The sequence below is a fragment of the Hipposideros armiger genome, unplaced genomic scaffold (assembly GCF_001890085.2).
Source record: "Hipposideros armiger isolate ML-2016 unplaced genomic scaffold, ASM189008v1 scaffold_66, whole genome shotgun sequence".
Taxonomy (NCBI): Eukaryota; Metazoa; Chordata; class Mammalia; order Chiroptera; family Hipposideridae; genus Hipposideros; species Hipposideros armiger.
Genome location: NW_017731416.1, coordinates 2706508 through 2721872, shown reverse-complemented (window position 1 = coordinate 2721872; position 15365 = coordinate 2706508). Strand labels below are relative to the sequence as shown.

The 15365-nt window shown below is 41.6% G+C and overlaps 1 protein-coding gene and 1 pseudogene across 1 annotated transcript in view; one reads left to right on the top strand and one right to left on the bottom strand.

Moving 5' to 3' along the window:
• Window positions 1-15365, bottom strand: part of FSTL4 (follistatin like 4) — a 414473-nt gene that overhangs the window by 185142 nt on the left and 213966 nt on the right. The gene's annotated exons all lie outside the window — the stretch shown is intronic.
• Window positions 7213-10644, top strand: LOC109382561 (6-pyruvoyl tetrahydrobiopterin synthase pseudogene; annotated as a pseudogene).

The following is a 15365-nucleotide window of genomic DNA, read 5'->3' as shown; positions in this document are numbered from 1 at the left end:
TCTTAATAAAACAGGAAGCCAATTATGAAAGTTGTTGCATTTGGCAACTGGTGTCTTGAGGAAGGACTGTCACTCTGTCAGTCACCTCCTGGAGGCTCCTGGCTCCTGGGGCCCCTCAGCAAGAGCTGGGCTGAGACCCACACTCAGACACTGAACCCCACTCACAGAAGAGTCACAGAATGTCATGGTGGGAAGGGGGTGCAGAAAACGGTCAGGCCAACCCCTCATTATACAGAAGGAGGAAGTGAGGCCACCTGCCAAGGAAAGTGGTAGGGGACCAGGTTTGTTCAAAGTCATGACCCAATGAGGCTGGAATGCCAGGTCCCGGCGCCCAGCCCAGTGCAGCCCTTCCCACCACCCTGGTGCCTGCTTGTTTTTTCTCCACAAAAGCTCAGCTCAGGCCGGCCCCCTTCTGACAGGTGGGCGTCTCCTACACACTGAGATATTAGAGACACCAACTGGCACGTTGTGCCTGAAATGGCACCACTAAGTGGTATTTGTGTCATTTGATTTCCTGGGTGGACTCCTAGTCACCCTGTCACCTGGCATCAGCAGGGCTTAGTGAACCCATTAACCTCCAAGCCTCACCCACAAATCTCCAGAGAGCATCAGAGCTGAGGGCAGAACCCTAGTGGTGAGGATACAGGACAGCTAAGCTTTGACAGAGGTGGGAGAGCATCACTTCTCTACCCAGGTGATATGAAACCCTGCCAGTTAGTCCCCTTTGTTGAGACTGGTCCTGCCTCTCTGCCTTTCCGACCCAAGACCATCTTGCTGGTTCCAATCCCACATCCTCCAGGAACCTTCTGGTCCCCTCAAAGCTCACTGTTCCATCTCCTTTGAACTCTCGGAGTGTGAGTGGTCAGAGCCCCACCGCCCTCTCTTGGCGCATAGCATCATGGGTCACGCCCTAATTATTTTCTGTCTGCCCCAAGCAGACAGATTTCTCCAAGCAGAGGAGGGAGCTGGTTGCTGCCAAGACCCTCAGCTGGTGGTCGAGGGGATGACAAGGTAACTTAGACAACATAGCCATGGATGGCAGGTCTGGCAGTTGGCAGCAAGATGGGGGCTGAGACTGACTGTCCCAGCTCTGCCACTTTGCCAGGGACAGGGCCACCACTTGATATCTGACCCCCAGGCTAGTTCCACCAGAGTGAATTACCTGGTTCATGTAAACAGCCCATCCTTGGGGCAGTTTCAATATTTTAAAGCATTAGCCGTGGGCTGCACAGGAAGCCTGGTGGAGGATACCCAAAGGAAGAGAGGGCCTGTCCCAGCCCTGCAGAGATACAGGACAGGTTTGTGTCCAGGGCAAGCCAGGCTTCCCAGGCAGAAGTGTGTGAGGACGGGTCTGGAGAGAGCCACCCGGGCCTAGCGGGTCGGGTCTGTAAGCAGCATTCGGGTTTGGACTTCACAGTTTCACCAGCTCGAGATGGGGGAATGAGGGAAAGTGGTGCTGTGGGACGCAGGAGAGACTGGACCAGAGAAGGTACGGTGGTGGCTCTCGGAATGGGGAGAAGGAAAGAGCGCCAGAGTTCCAACGAAGATCCATTGAAGTCTGAGGTGACTGGCTCCATGGACTGACAGGGAGAGACAGGTCAGGGAGTCTGACAGACGGCTGGGGCACTGAGTCATTCTGGGGGTAAGAGGCTGATCTATCTTAGATCAATCACTGGGGCATCACATCCGGGTCCCCAGCACCTTTGACATCAGGCTGCCTCCTGGCCCAGCAGCAGGCCTGACTCTTGGGATCCCAGGTAGCCTTGGAAAACATTGGCAAGCCAGGTCCATGGAGGGACGAGACCACTGCGCCAGCTCCAAGGTACTCAGAGGAGTGCCACTCCCCAAGCCATCAATAATGGGCAGCCTTGTATGGTGTAGTGAGATGAGCCCACCCAGCCTGGACCTCAGCACCCACTGATCGGGCAAGCCCTGCCCACATTTCAGGGCTGCCCGGAAGCCAGCTCTGCATTCTCACTGCCCTCACAGCAGGTGGCATTCCTGGCATCCAATGCATCTGCTTCTGAAGACATTCTCCCAAGTGTTTCTCATGAAGTGTAAAGCTGGAGCTAGTTAGTGTTCCTAAAGCCCCCACAAAGCAGGATGACTGAAGAGGTCTGGGGAGAGCATGGGACTCCTGGTGGCAGGTTGAGGCCTGGCTGGGGGACGAGATGCTGCCCAGGGTGTCCCTGAGGCCAGGGTGCCACTTGTCTGCCCAATGCAAGAACTCTCTGGGAGAGGAGGAACCTCCTATCCAATGAAGGGGCCGAGCTGCAGAATAATACAGAAAGTGGTAGTTGATTCATATGCATAAATGTCAGTTGGAAGACAAGGAAATGCCATCTTCCCTTTGTTTTCAGACCCTCTGAAGTGCCATGGAAAAATATAGTCACACCATCACCCATTGCCAGGCATTTTTTGTTATGACAGATGCAGCCTCGAGCCTCCACTGGTCATTCCCAGGGACTGCAGGCCCGTTCCTTGTCACACAGACAACCCCAGCTGTCAGAGGGCTCACCATTTCACGGTGGAAACTGCTTCCAGAGGGAAAGTGAGATTCATGACACTGATAAACAGGGCATTAGAAATCTGCCCCCTGCCACCCACCCAGAGTCCCAACAGCTCCCTGCCAGGCGCCCAAACCTATCGCATCAAACTTCCAGATGAAGGCCTCCACACTTGGAGACTGCTCAGACAACGCTTCAAGCTGAGCTTTGGGGGACCATGGGGAGAATCTACGTGTTGTTTTCACCATCCCACGGATGAAGTTTCCATATTGCATGCTCTTCTGGCCTTCCCCATTCTGGAGGCCACCTGGTTGTCAGACTGTCCCTAAACACGTGATGCCAAGGAGCGAACACACAACTTGGCTTGGCCAGTTGATGCTCAGCGGGGTGTCCCCTCCCTCCCTTAAGGTCCCTATGAGGACTGGGTCGCCATCTGCCAGGCCTTCCAACAACCTCTCCTGGAGCCAGCAGGAACCCCACCTCCAGGCTGCTGGAGAGAGACTTTTAAAGGTGGGAAAAAGCCAATCGGAGTGTAACCCAGAGATACCACTTCACTCTGGACCAGTTCCAAGTGACACTTAGAGTGCGAATAATAAACTAGCCAAATGGAAGTCAGGCATTGCAGCATTAACGTCACTTAAACAGAACAGATCGGGACACATTCGAACAGCGCCCTCTCTAGCCCTTTGGAGGGTCTCAGGACTCTGCATTTCAAATGTGGAAACGGGGCTTCCAGTGGAGAGAGAGGGATTCATAACACTGACATGCAGGGCATTTTTTCTAATTGTGCCCAGAGGGAGGCATTTCTGGCTGTCACACAAGCTGCCCCGGCAGAAATAGTGGGGCTGACCTTCCAGGGAGGGATTCAGGTCATAGGGCCCCCTGCCCGTCTGCACTGACGGGTCAGCCAGGGGGCTGTCAGCACCTTCAATCTGGGCCTTGGGAAGTGATGGGGATCGGGAAGGTTTGTTTCCATGGGTAACACTGTGAGAATGATAATGTGAAATCCGCGAGTAACAGCACCGTGCGTGCGGGGAAGGTTGTGTAACCAGCTGTCAATAGAATAAGAGTCCCACTGTGTGTACACACGAGAGGGAAACAGTGTGAACAAGCAGCAGCAGCAACGCGAGAGTGTGTGAGCTGAAAATTCCTGCTTCTGTGAGCAAGCTGATTGGCACAGAACAGCCTACTGCACTGGCTTCCCCACCTGGCTCCACAAAGAGGCTGAAGCAACTGAGTGATCTGTGTCTCATGAGGGACAAACACCCCTGGGTCTTAGTGACCTTGCTCAGGTTGGAATGGTCCTTAAGCAGGTTGAGGGTGAGTATGGGATGCTGGCCCCACTTTGAGCAACCCTTTGGGGCAGACCCCACAACTCCCACCCTCTCTGCTTGTGATGCCTTGATTAAAACCTACGCCATGCACTCCAGGGTGGGGCCACATTGCTCCTCGGTCCCCCTGGGTGGGGCACTAAGGCAGGTAGCCAGCACAAGACCCTGAGCAGCAGGCGGTCCTCCAAATCTCAGCATGAAACATTGTCTGGCTGTGCTTAGAGCACGATGCTCTTCTCTATGTTGGCTTAAATAGAGCCGTGCACACAGGCTCAGAATTCTCCTCACCCTTCCTGGAGCCGGGAAAGCCTCCCAAGTTGGGCTCTGCCTCCTTCCTGAATCTGAGCATACCCGGCAGCTCAGGTAGAGGGCGCCAAGTCACCTGCTTCTACTGGCCCTGAAATGGAGGCTCTTGGGAAAGGGAACCCTGAGCCCCACCCCTGGTGGTAGCTTAGAAAGGGTGATTAAAAGGCTTCTATCCCCAACTGCCCCACACTCAGGCTTACTTGGCCTGGCCACCAAAGGAGTTTATTTTATAATCAAATGCATTTGTGCAATTTTCTCCTATTCAGTCATTATGGAGACAAATTTATTCACACTAAGGTCCTTTCAAAGGAGGGTTCATTTCAGTGGTGGAGCTCAAGGGAGGAGGGCAGGGTCCCGGGTCCTGAGCCCAGAGCAGCAGAGACAACTTCAGAATTCACCCTCTCTACTCTGTACAAGTTTTGCAGATGGAATGAACTTTAATAGTTTCCCTTCTAGGTGCAAATAGTGACAGCACTACCATCCTGATTAAACATGAACCCTTCCAATCATGTTCTCGGTGGAAACTTAAACAAACTTCCTCAGGTCAACAATTCAAGCCTATGACAGTGCTGGGTGGCATGGGGTCACAAATTCGAGTGGGGGGATCTTGGAATCCCAACATTTTAGAGTTGGAAAAAACTGCGAGGCCATCAAAATCACAAACCAACCATCTCAAAATGGGTGAGCTGAGTTCCACGAGTGAGCTGGAACACAACCTAACCAAATACAGGATTTTAAAATGTTTATACGAAGCAGAACTGCAGGGGCTGTTTTGATTTCCACATCCCTGCTTCTCCTGAAGGAATTCTCTGCTGACTTACCCTGCAATGAACTCCTGAGCATCCACCACCGTCCTGCCTGGGCTGCAGCCCCTTTTCCCAAGAAAGTGATGGTTTGACTTAATGGTGAGTGAAGAGATCAGGTTACAAAGTGCTACTTTTGGGGGGGTTGGGAAGGTATGTGCATAGGTGTCTGTGTGTATAGAAAAAAACTCTAAAGTTATATACCAAAATATTATCCATTTTTCTTTCTGATGGCAAATAACTTTTATTTTTCTCTTTTTGTCTTTCTGTATTTCCTAAATTTTTCTCAAATAATATATAATACCATTGTAATCAGAAAAGCAATAGCAATAAAAAGAAAGCAACAGTGGATACTTAAAAAAAAAATCAAGGTTTTCCTGCTTTGATTGAAATAGCAAAGCTTCATGCTAGCTCCCCATTGTCAGAAAACAGTTGGGATGTTGGAGAAAGCATAAAAGAAGCAAACTGGTTAGTAAGAAATTGTGGAGGCGCTTCAAATAGGTGCTCCTGAGTGACAAAAATGTACCTTCCTTTATTCTTGCATCTGTTAGGTATAGTTGATCCATTACAGGCAGCTACCCAAAACATCTACAGGTCTGGAAATCTGGCTCTCTGTCATAAATAGACTCCAAGGTTAATTCATTTTTCTCACATTGACACTTTTTAAAGTGAGATCAACTCTTGGGAGAAAGGAGTGGAGATAACAGAGCATGTTATAAGTTTCTGAAAGATCCAGTTTGGAGAGCAGACACACTGCTTGCATAAATTAATATTCAGACATAAACAAATGGAGGGATATACTATGTTTGTGGATTAAAAGATGCAGTCATGGAAAGATGTCCATTCTCCTGAAAATATGAGCATTTGCTACAAAACAGAGGTGTTATTGCAGATCTGGGGGGAAACAGGTGGACCTTTTAGAAAATGAACTAGCACAAGCTGGGATCCATGTGAAAAAATACGCAAAACTGGGTCTGCACTTTCTACCATTCACAAAAAAATTACTTCCAGGTAGACTAAAAAATAAACATCCACTTCTGGAATGACCCACAGATTCAATGCAATACAAATAAAATTTCCAACAGGGTGTGTGCATGCATCCATGAGTGGTATGCACATCTGTGTGCACACATTTGACAAGCTGATTCTACAGTTTACAGACAGGTGCAAAGGGCTGGGGACAAATGCAGTGCTCTCAAAGAAGAAGAACAAAGGCTTGTCCTATGAGATACCATAACCGTAGTAATTAAGACAGTGTGGTATCAGTGTAGGAATAGACTAACTGAACAGAGGAAAGGGCTCCACAATAAGCCCCTGAAAATATGAGCATTTGCTGCAAAACAGAGGTGTTATTGTAGATTCATGGAGGAACAGATGGATCTTTTAGAAAATGATGCACAAGTTGGGATCCACGTAAAAAACAAAATAAAACAAACAAACAAACCTCCCCCCACCCCCAACAAATTCTAGGCCTGCACTTTATACCATTCACACACACAAAAGTTACTTATAGGTAGACTAAAAAACAAACATGGGATTCCACTTCTGGAATGATGGCACAAGGAGTTCTGTAGACCTGCTTCCCAGAGAAGAGACCATAACTGGTAATACGATTTTAAAAACCAAAAGCCAACCATTTAAAGTGCCTAGAGATTGCTCTAAGGGTATACAACACATGAAGATATATTTTCCCAAAAAAGTCTGCTATATTTTAGCAAGAAAAGTGAATCCTACTTGAGCCATGGCCTGCTGACTCCTGGTTCCCTGCAAGTTCAGTGTGAAGGAAGGTCCACTGTGGATGGGAGTGGCCCAAGAGACAGAGCTCCTTCTCTCCAAGCTCTCAGTAAAAGTCTATAATGTCACCCCGGAGCTCCTCATTCCTCTAGCTCCTTGTTACAAAGGATAAATTCCAAGCAAGTGCAGCTGAGGTGTCTGGTGCTCTCTTACATCCAGCCCTGACTCATAGGATAGAAGCTATACTACTGGCAAGGTAGGATAAGGACACTGGGACCCCAATTACCCTCAACCCAGCTTGCTTATAGGATGAAGTTTTCATACTGGGAAAGGCAAGATGAGAAGACCAGAGGCTACCATTCCCACCCAGCATTCCATTCATAAACTATGGGTATCACTCAGAGAAAATTGGGCCATTATCCCTGCCTCAAGCTCTGGAGCAGTGGCTTGGGAGACTTTGCCCAGGAAGAGAGGCAGGCCATAAAAATGGAGAGCTCTAACTGAGAGGAACTAACTTTATTTGAACAGGACATGGAGAAGTTCAAGCCTATGGGTACTCTTATAGCAGTGGAGATTTTGGTGGTAAGTGATTAAGATGAGACTGTAGCTCTATTAGGGTAACAAACTAGACTGTAGGCTAGCTAGTTTACCAGTGAATAAAATAAACCAAATAAAAATGAACAAAGCCTCAGAGAAATATGGGACACCATTAAGCATAAGGGAGCACCAGAAGGAGGGGAGAGAAAAGGATCAGAAAAAATATTTAAAGGACTAATGGCTGAAAACTTTCCAAATTGGATGAAAAACATTAATCTACCCATTCAAGAAACTCAAGAAACTCCAAATAGGATAAATACAAAGAGATATACACTGAGATACATAATAGTAAAACTGTTGAAAGACAAAGAGAAAAATTTGAAAGCAGCAAATAAAAATTCATCTAGTACAAGGGAACCCTCAATACGATTAACAGCTGACTTCTCATCCAAAACATGGAGGCCATAAGAAAGTGGGATAACATATTCAAAGTGAGAAAAGAAAAAAGAAACTGCCAACAAAGATTCTTATAGCCAACAAAACTATTTTTCTAAAATGAAAGAAACTCAAGATATTCCTAGATAAACAAAAAGTGAGGTAATTTGTTGCTAGCATATCCACCATACAAGAAATACTAAAGGAAGCTCTTCAGGCTGAAAGCAAGTGACCCTAGATGGTGATTTGAACCACACAAACAACAAAGAGCACTGGTGAAGGTAATTATGTAATTATACAAGACAGTATAAATGTGTATTTCTTTTCCTTTTTTGTCTTAGCTGATTTAAAAAGCAATTGTATAAACAATATGTATACAATTGCATTGTTGGGCCTATAACATAGAGAAATGTAGTATATTTGACAATAATAGCACAAGGGAGGTGGGTGGGTACAAAACTGTATGGAAGGAAAGATATGATACCAAATGGTAACTTGAATCCACACAAACAATGAAGAGAACCAGAAATGGTAAATAATAAGGTTTATATAACAAATTCTATAAATATATGCTTGCTTTACTTTTTAAATCTCAGCTTTAATTTTTAAATGACAAAATTATATAAAGTAAAATTATAACAGCTCATTGATGGGCTTGTAACATATCTAGATATAATATGTAGACAGGAAACCATCAAAAAATGAAAAGGCAAACTACTGAATGGGAGAAAATAATTGCAAAGCATATATCTCATAAGGGGCTGACATCCAAAATATACAAAAGCCTAATACAACTCAACAGAAAACAAACAAAAAATCCTATTAAAAAATGGGCAGAAGATCTGAATAGACATTTTTTCAAAGAAGACATACAGATGGCCAACAGTACATGACTAGATGCTCAAATCACTATCATCAGGGCAATGTGAGTCAAAACCATAATAAGATATCACCTCACACCTGTTAGAGTGGCTATTATCAAAAGGATAAGAAATAGGTATTGGCGAGGATGTGGAGAAAGGGAATCCTTATGCACTGTTGGTGGGAATGTAAATCGGTGCAACAACTATGGGAAACAATGGAGGTTCCTCAATAAAATTAAAAATAGAACTGCCATATGATGCAGCAATTACACTTCTGGGTAATTTATCTGATGAAAATAAAAACACGAATTCGAGGATATATGCACCCCCGTTTTCATTGCAGCATTATTTACAATAGCCAAGATATGGAAATAACCTAAGTGTCCAGTGATAGATGAATGGATAAGGAAATTGTGGCATATATGCACAATGCAATATTATTTATCCATAAAAAATGATATCTTGCCATTATGATAACATGAATGGACCTCGAGGGCATCATGCTAAGTGAAATAAATCAGGTACAGAAAGACAAATGCTGTACGATCTCTCTTATATGTGGGATATAAAAACAAAACAAACAGAAAAAAACTCAAGCTCAAAGATATAGAGAACAGATTGGTGGTTGCAAAAGGTAGGGTGGTTAGGGGTGGGAAAAATGGGTGAGCATTTTTTTTTTAATTTAAATAAAAAATTTTAGTAAATCACAGCAGAAAAATTGGAAGAGGAAATAGAGAGATACAGGAGCAACATTTCTATATCCCACTGGAATTTACTGTGACTTGCAGGTAGATTCTGATAAACTAAGATGTATATGGTAGTCCTAGAGTAACCACTAAGAAAATAACTACAAAAATATAGTAAAAGTTCATTAAAGGACTTAAAATATTATACTAAAAATAGTCTCTTAATGCAAAAAAGGCAATAAAGAAGAAATAGAAAAACAAAACAATGCGAAATATTGAAAACATAAATTAAAATGTCAGCTGCAAATCCAACTATATCAATAATAACACTAAACGTGACTGGATTAAGCAATCCAATCAAAAGGCAGAGATTGTCAGACTGTATAAAACAACCAAGATCAAAATATATGCTGTATACAGGAGACATACTTTAGAGTTAATGATACAAATAGGTTGAAAGAAAAAGAATGGAAAAAGGAACTCTAAGAAAACCAAAGTAGGTACGCTAATATCAGACAAAATAGACTTTAAAACAAACAAAAAAAGTTACTAGAGATAGAGAGTTATTTTCTAATGATAAAAGGATCAATTCTTCTGGAAGATTTAACAATTATAAACACATATGCATCTAACAACAGAACTGCCAAATAACTGAAGCAAAAACTGACAGAATTAAAAGGAGAAATTGACAGTTCAACAATAACGGTTGACGGCTTCGGTAGTCCGTTTTTAATAGTGGATAGAACAACTAGGCCTAAGACCAACGAGGCAATACAAGACTTGAATACATTACAAGCCAATTAGACCTACCAGACCTCTATAAAACTCCATCCAACAATAGTAGAATACACATTTTTTTTCAAGTGTACATGGAACATTCCCTAGCATAGACCATGTTCTAGACCATAAAACAAGGTTTAAAAATTTAAAGTAACTGAACACCAGACTCCGCCGCGGGCCGAGGAAGGAGGTGCTGACCCTGTGAGGCGCGGTACCGCTCGGCATTGAGCGCTTCGGCCTCCGGCTGTCACCGCTGGGCGCGAGTGTCCCGCCTCGTCTCCTTCAGCGCGACCCACCGGCTCCACAGCCAATCTCTGAGTAATGAAGAAAACTTGAAACTCTTTGGGAAATGCAACAACCTCAATGGCCATGGGCACAATTATAAAGTTGTGGTGACAGTACCTGGAGAGATCGATCCTGTTACAGGAATGATTATGAATTTGACTGACCTCAAAGAATATATGGAGGAGGCAATTATGAAGCCCCTTGACCATAAGAATTTGGATCTAGATGTGCCATACTTTGCAGATATTGTAAGCACAACAGAAAATGTAGCTGTATATATCTGGGAAAACCTCCAGAAATTTCTTCCTGTGGGACTTCTTTATAAAGTAAAAGTCTATGAAACTTACAATAACATTGTAGTCTATAAAGGAGAGTAGCCCCTAAGGGTTAATACTATAGAAATATTTAATTTCCATGATTGAAAACTATCTTTATCCCTTTGGACTATTAAGAAGGCATCACATAATTATTGCACCTCCACACTGTGTTCCGGAGTGCCTGATTTATTGAAATCATTGTGAATAAAACTTGTTTTAAATTCAAATCCGTTTTAAAACCAGACTTGTAATGTATCCTGAATATTATTTAGAGAGTCTTTTTATATATATTAAAAATCACTTCATTTTAGCAAAAAAAAAATTTTAAGTAACTGAAATAATATAAAATATGTTCTCCTACCACAATGGAATGAAATTAGAAATCAATATCAAAAATGAATATTGGGACATTCACAGATATGTGGAAATTAAACAACACACTCCTAAATATGCTGAGATGATTAATCATGAGGACACAACATAACAAAACTTATGGGGTACAGCTAAAATGTTGCTTAGAGGGGATGAATTTACAACTATAAATGCCTACAGTAAAAGAGAAACAAATCTCAAATCAATAGCCTAACATTCTACCTTAGCACACTGGAAAAAGAAGGGCAAACTAATCCTAAGGCAAGCAGGGGAAGGAAATAGTAAAGATTAGAATAGAAATTAGTGAAACTGAGAATAGAAAAATAGAGGGAAAAAAAAACCCCCAAAAGTTGTTTCCTTTTTAAAAAAAATAACCAAAATGAAACTCATAGCTAGACTGGTAAGAAAAAAATATATAGAAGTCTCAAATAACTAATAACAGGAATGAAAGAGAAGTCATTACCAACTTTATAAAATAGTGAGGATTCTAAAGTAATAATATGAATCACTGTGTGGCAACAAATTAGATAACTTTGATGAATTGAACAAATTTGTAGAAAACCACAAACTATTGAAATTGACTCAAGAAAAAATAAAAAATCTATACAAGTAAAATATTTAACTAATTATTTAAAAACTTCCCACAAAGAAAAGATGGATTCACTGCTGAAGTCTATCAAACATTTCAAAATAATTAATACCAATTCTTCATAAACTCATCCATAAAATTGAAGAGTGGGAACACTTCCCAAATCATTCTATGAGGTCAGTATCCCCCTGATACCAAAACTAGACAAGGAATCACAAGAAAATAAAGCCCGTGACCAAATCTCTTATGATTATAGATACAAAAAAATCCTCAACAAAATACCAACAAACTAAATCCAGCAATATATTAAAAGGATTATACACCATGACCATATGTAATTTATCCAAGGAATGTAAGGCTGGTTTAACACATGAAAATCAATTAATTAAATATATAATATCAATTGAAAAATGAACAAAAGCACATGATCATCTCGAAAGTTGAAGAAAAAGTATTTGATAAAATTTAACATTTTTTAAAATAAAAAACACTCAAAAAAATAAGACTAGAAGGGAACTTTTAAACCTAATAAAGGACATCTATGGAAAACCCACAGGTAACATCACACTTAATGGTAAAAGGCTAAATGCTAAGATCAGGAACACAACAAGGATGTCTGCTTTCACTACTTCTATTCAACAGTCTACTGGAGATTCTAGCCAGAGCAACTAGGCAAGAAAATGAAATATAAGGCGCCTTATCCAGGTCAGAAAGGAAGAAATAAAACTGTCTCTGCTACACTTACATTATCTTTTATGTAGATAATCCCATGTTATCCAATAAAAAAACTATTAGAGCTAATGAATGAGTCTGGGAGTTTGGCAAGTTTGCAGGATACAAGATCAATACACAAAAATCAATTGTATTTCTATACATTAGCATTAAGCATTCTGAAAATGAAAATATGAGAACAATTCCATTTATAACAGATTCAAACAGAATAAAATACTTCAGGATACATTTAATCAAAGAAGGGCAAAAGTTACACTCCAAAACTGACAAAAATATGTTGAAAGAAATTAAAGAAAACCAAAATAAATGGAAAGACACCCCATGGTCATGGGTCAGAAGACTTAATACTGCTAAGATGGCAATACTTCTCAAAATGATGTACTCATTCAATGCAATACCTATCAGAATCCCAGCCAGCTTCTTTGAAGAAATGAACAAGCTGACCCAAAATTTCATATGGAAATATAAAAGACTCAGAATAACCGAAACAATCTTGCAAGAGAACAACAAAGCTGGAGGACTCACACTTTCTGATTTCAAAACTTACTACAAAGCTACAGTAACAAAGGTAGCGTGGTACTAGCATAAAGATAAATATCAATGGACTAGAACTGAGAGTCCAGAAATAAACTCCTTACAATTATGGTTAACTAATTTTCAACAAGAGTGCCAAGATAATTCAAAGCGAAAGAGTAATCTTTAAAACAAATAGTGCTGGGACACTGGATATCCACATGTAAAGTATGACAATGGCCTCCCATGTCACAACATATGCAAACATTAACTCAAAATGGACTTAAGTTAATGTAAGGCCTAAATGTAAATGATAAAACTATACAACTCTTAGGGGGAAAAAATGTGGAAATCTTTGTGACCTCGGGTTAGGCAAAACCTTCTTAAATATAAACCAAAAGCATAAATGACAATAGAAAAAAATAGATAAGTTAAACCTCATCTAAATAAAAAACTTGCACACTTCGAAAGATAACATAAAAAAGTGAAGGAACCCACAGAATGAGAGAGAATATTTGCAAAGCATGTATCTAATAAGAGAGTTGTATCCAGAATGTATAAAGAACACTTGCAACTCAATAATAGACAAATCACCCAATTAAAAATTGAGTAAAAGATATGAATAGACAGTTCTTCAAAGATATACAAATGACCAGTAATCACATATGTAAATCAAAACCACATGAGATACCACTTCACACCTGCTTGAATGACTGTAATTAAAAAGACAGTAATAACAAGTGTTGGCAAAGGTAGGGAGAAATTGAAATGCTCATCCATTGCTGGTGGGACTGTAAAATGGTGCAGCCACTTTGGAAAACAGTCTGGCAGTTCTTTGAAAGGCTAAACATAAAGTTAACATATGACCTAGCAATTCCACTCCTACATTAATACCCCCCCCCCAAAATGATGACATATGTCCACACAAAAACTTGCACACAAATGTTTATAGCAACATATTCATATTAGCCCCAAAGTGGAAATGACCCAAATGTCTGTTAACTGCTGAAGGGATAAACTTGGTATATCCATGCAATCGAATTTTATTTGGCAATAAAAAGGAATGAGGTACTGATACATGCTACAACATGGATGAATCTTGAAGATATTATGTTAAGTGGAAGAAACCAATCACAAGAGACCACAGCATGTCTGAAATGTCTAGAAGGCAAATCCACAGATTAGTGTTTGTTAGGGCTGTTTGTTAGAGGAGTGTAGTTGGGGAGGAGAGGGGAGTGATTGCTAATGGGTGCAGGGTTTCTTTCTGGTGGTGGCTGAAGATGTTTAAAAATTGTTTATAGAGATGGTTGCACAACTTTGTGGATATATTAAAAACTATTGAATCGTACACTTTAAGTGGGTGAGCTGAGTGGTAGTATGTGAATTGCATCTCAATAAAGCTATTACATTAAAAAACCTAAAAGTGAAAAGTAATGCTGTAAGGTAGAAGATGATATAGAATAAGGTAGTGCCTTGGGGTCAGAGAAATATTTATTTTAAAGGGCACAGAGTCCAGCCCGAGCTGAGCAGCCGCTGAGCTGCCAACAGGTAGCAGGATGGCTCAGCTAAAAAAAAAAAAAAAAAAACGCAAAAAAAAAAAGGGCACAGAAGTCACTAATCATGAGGGAAAAGTTTGGTAAATTCAACTACATTAAAATTAAGAACGTCTATCCTTAAGAAGAAACCAGGAGAAAGTGAAAAGTCAAGCCACTATTGGAAGACTCCATTAGTAGTAAATGTAATCAACAAAGAATAAGTATCCAGAATACATAAAGAACTCCTACTAGTCAATACAAAAAAAGACAAAGTGAATAGAAAAGTGTGCTAAAGACTTGGGCAGGTATTGCAGAGAAGAGGAACTCGAGATCGTCAATGAACAAATGAAACAATACTTAGTCTCATTAGTAATCAGGAAAGCATCAATTAAAACCACAGTGAGATATGCACCCTTCCATACCCACCAGACTAGCAAAAATAATGTAAGTAATGTGAAGTGCAGGAACTCTCACAAAATGCTGTTTTCAGGGTAAACTGGCCACCAGTGATTCTGGAGAACAGTATGACAGTATCCGGCAAGGCTAACGAGCACACTGCCTAGGCGTGCACACACACACGACTCTAGCACGTGCACAAGGAAAGGCACATACGAGAAGGATTCTAGAGGCACCATGTGGAATAGCCCCAGATGGGAACTGGTGCAGGCTGTCTGCAGTAGAATGGATGGATTGTGGTATACTCATGTAAGGGATTCTCAGGAACACACACGGAGGAGTTTCTGCTACATTCAGTGTGGGTGAGTCTTACAAGTATGGTGCTGAGTGAAAGCAGCAAATCAAAAAAGAACATCCATAGCTCAGTTCCATTTCTATGAAGTTCAAAAACAGGAAAAAGCAAACCATGTTTTGACACATATTTAGGTGAGACAACTATTAAAAGAAAAAGCCAGAACATAATGAGCACAGATGTCAGGGAGGACAGTGGTCACCCCAGAGCAGGGAGGAGGACGTGAGTCAGGAGAACACAGGAGGAAGGGGGTGTTGCTAAAGCACAGACTAATTCCTAAAATATGGCTCTT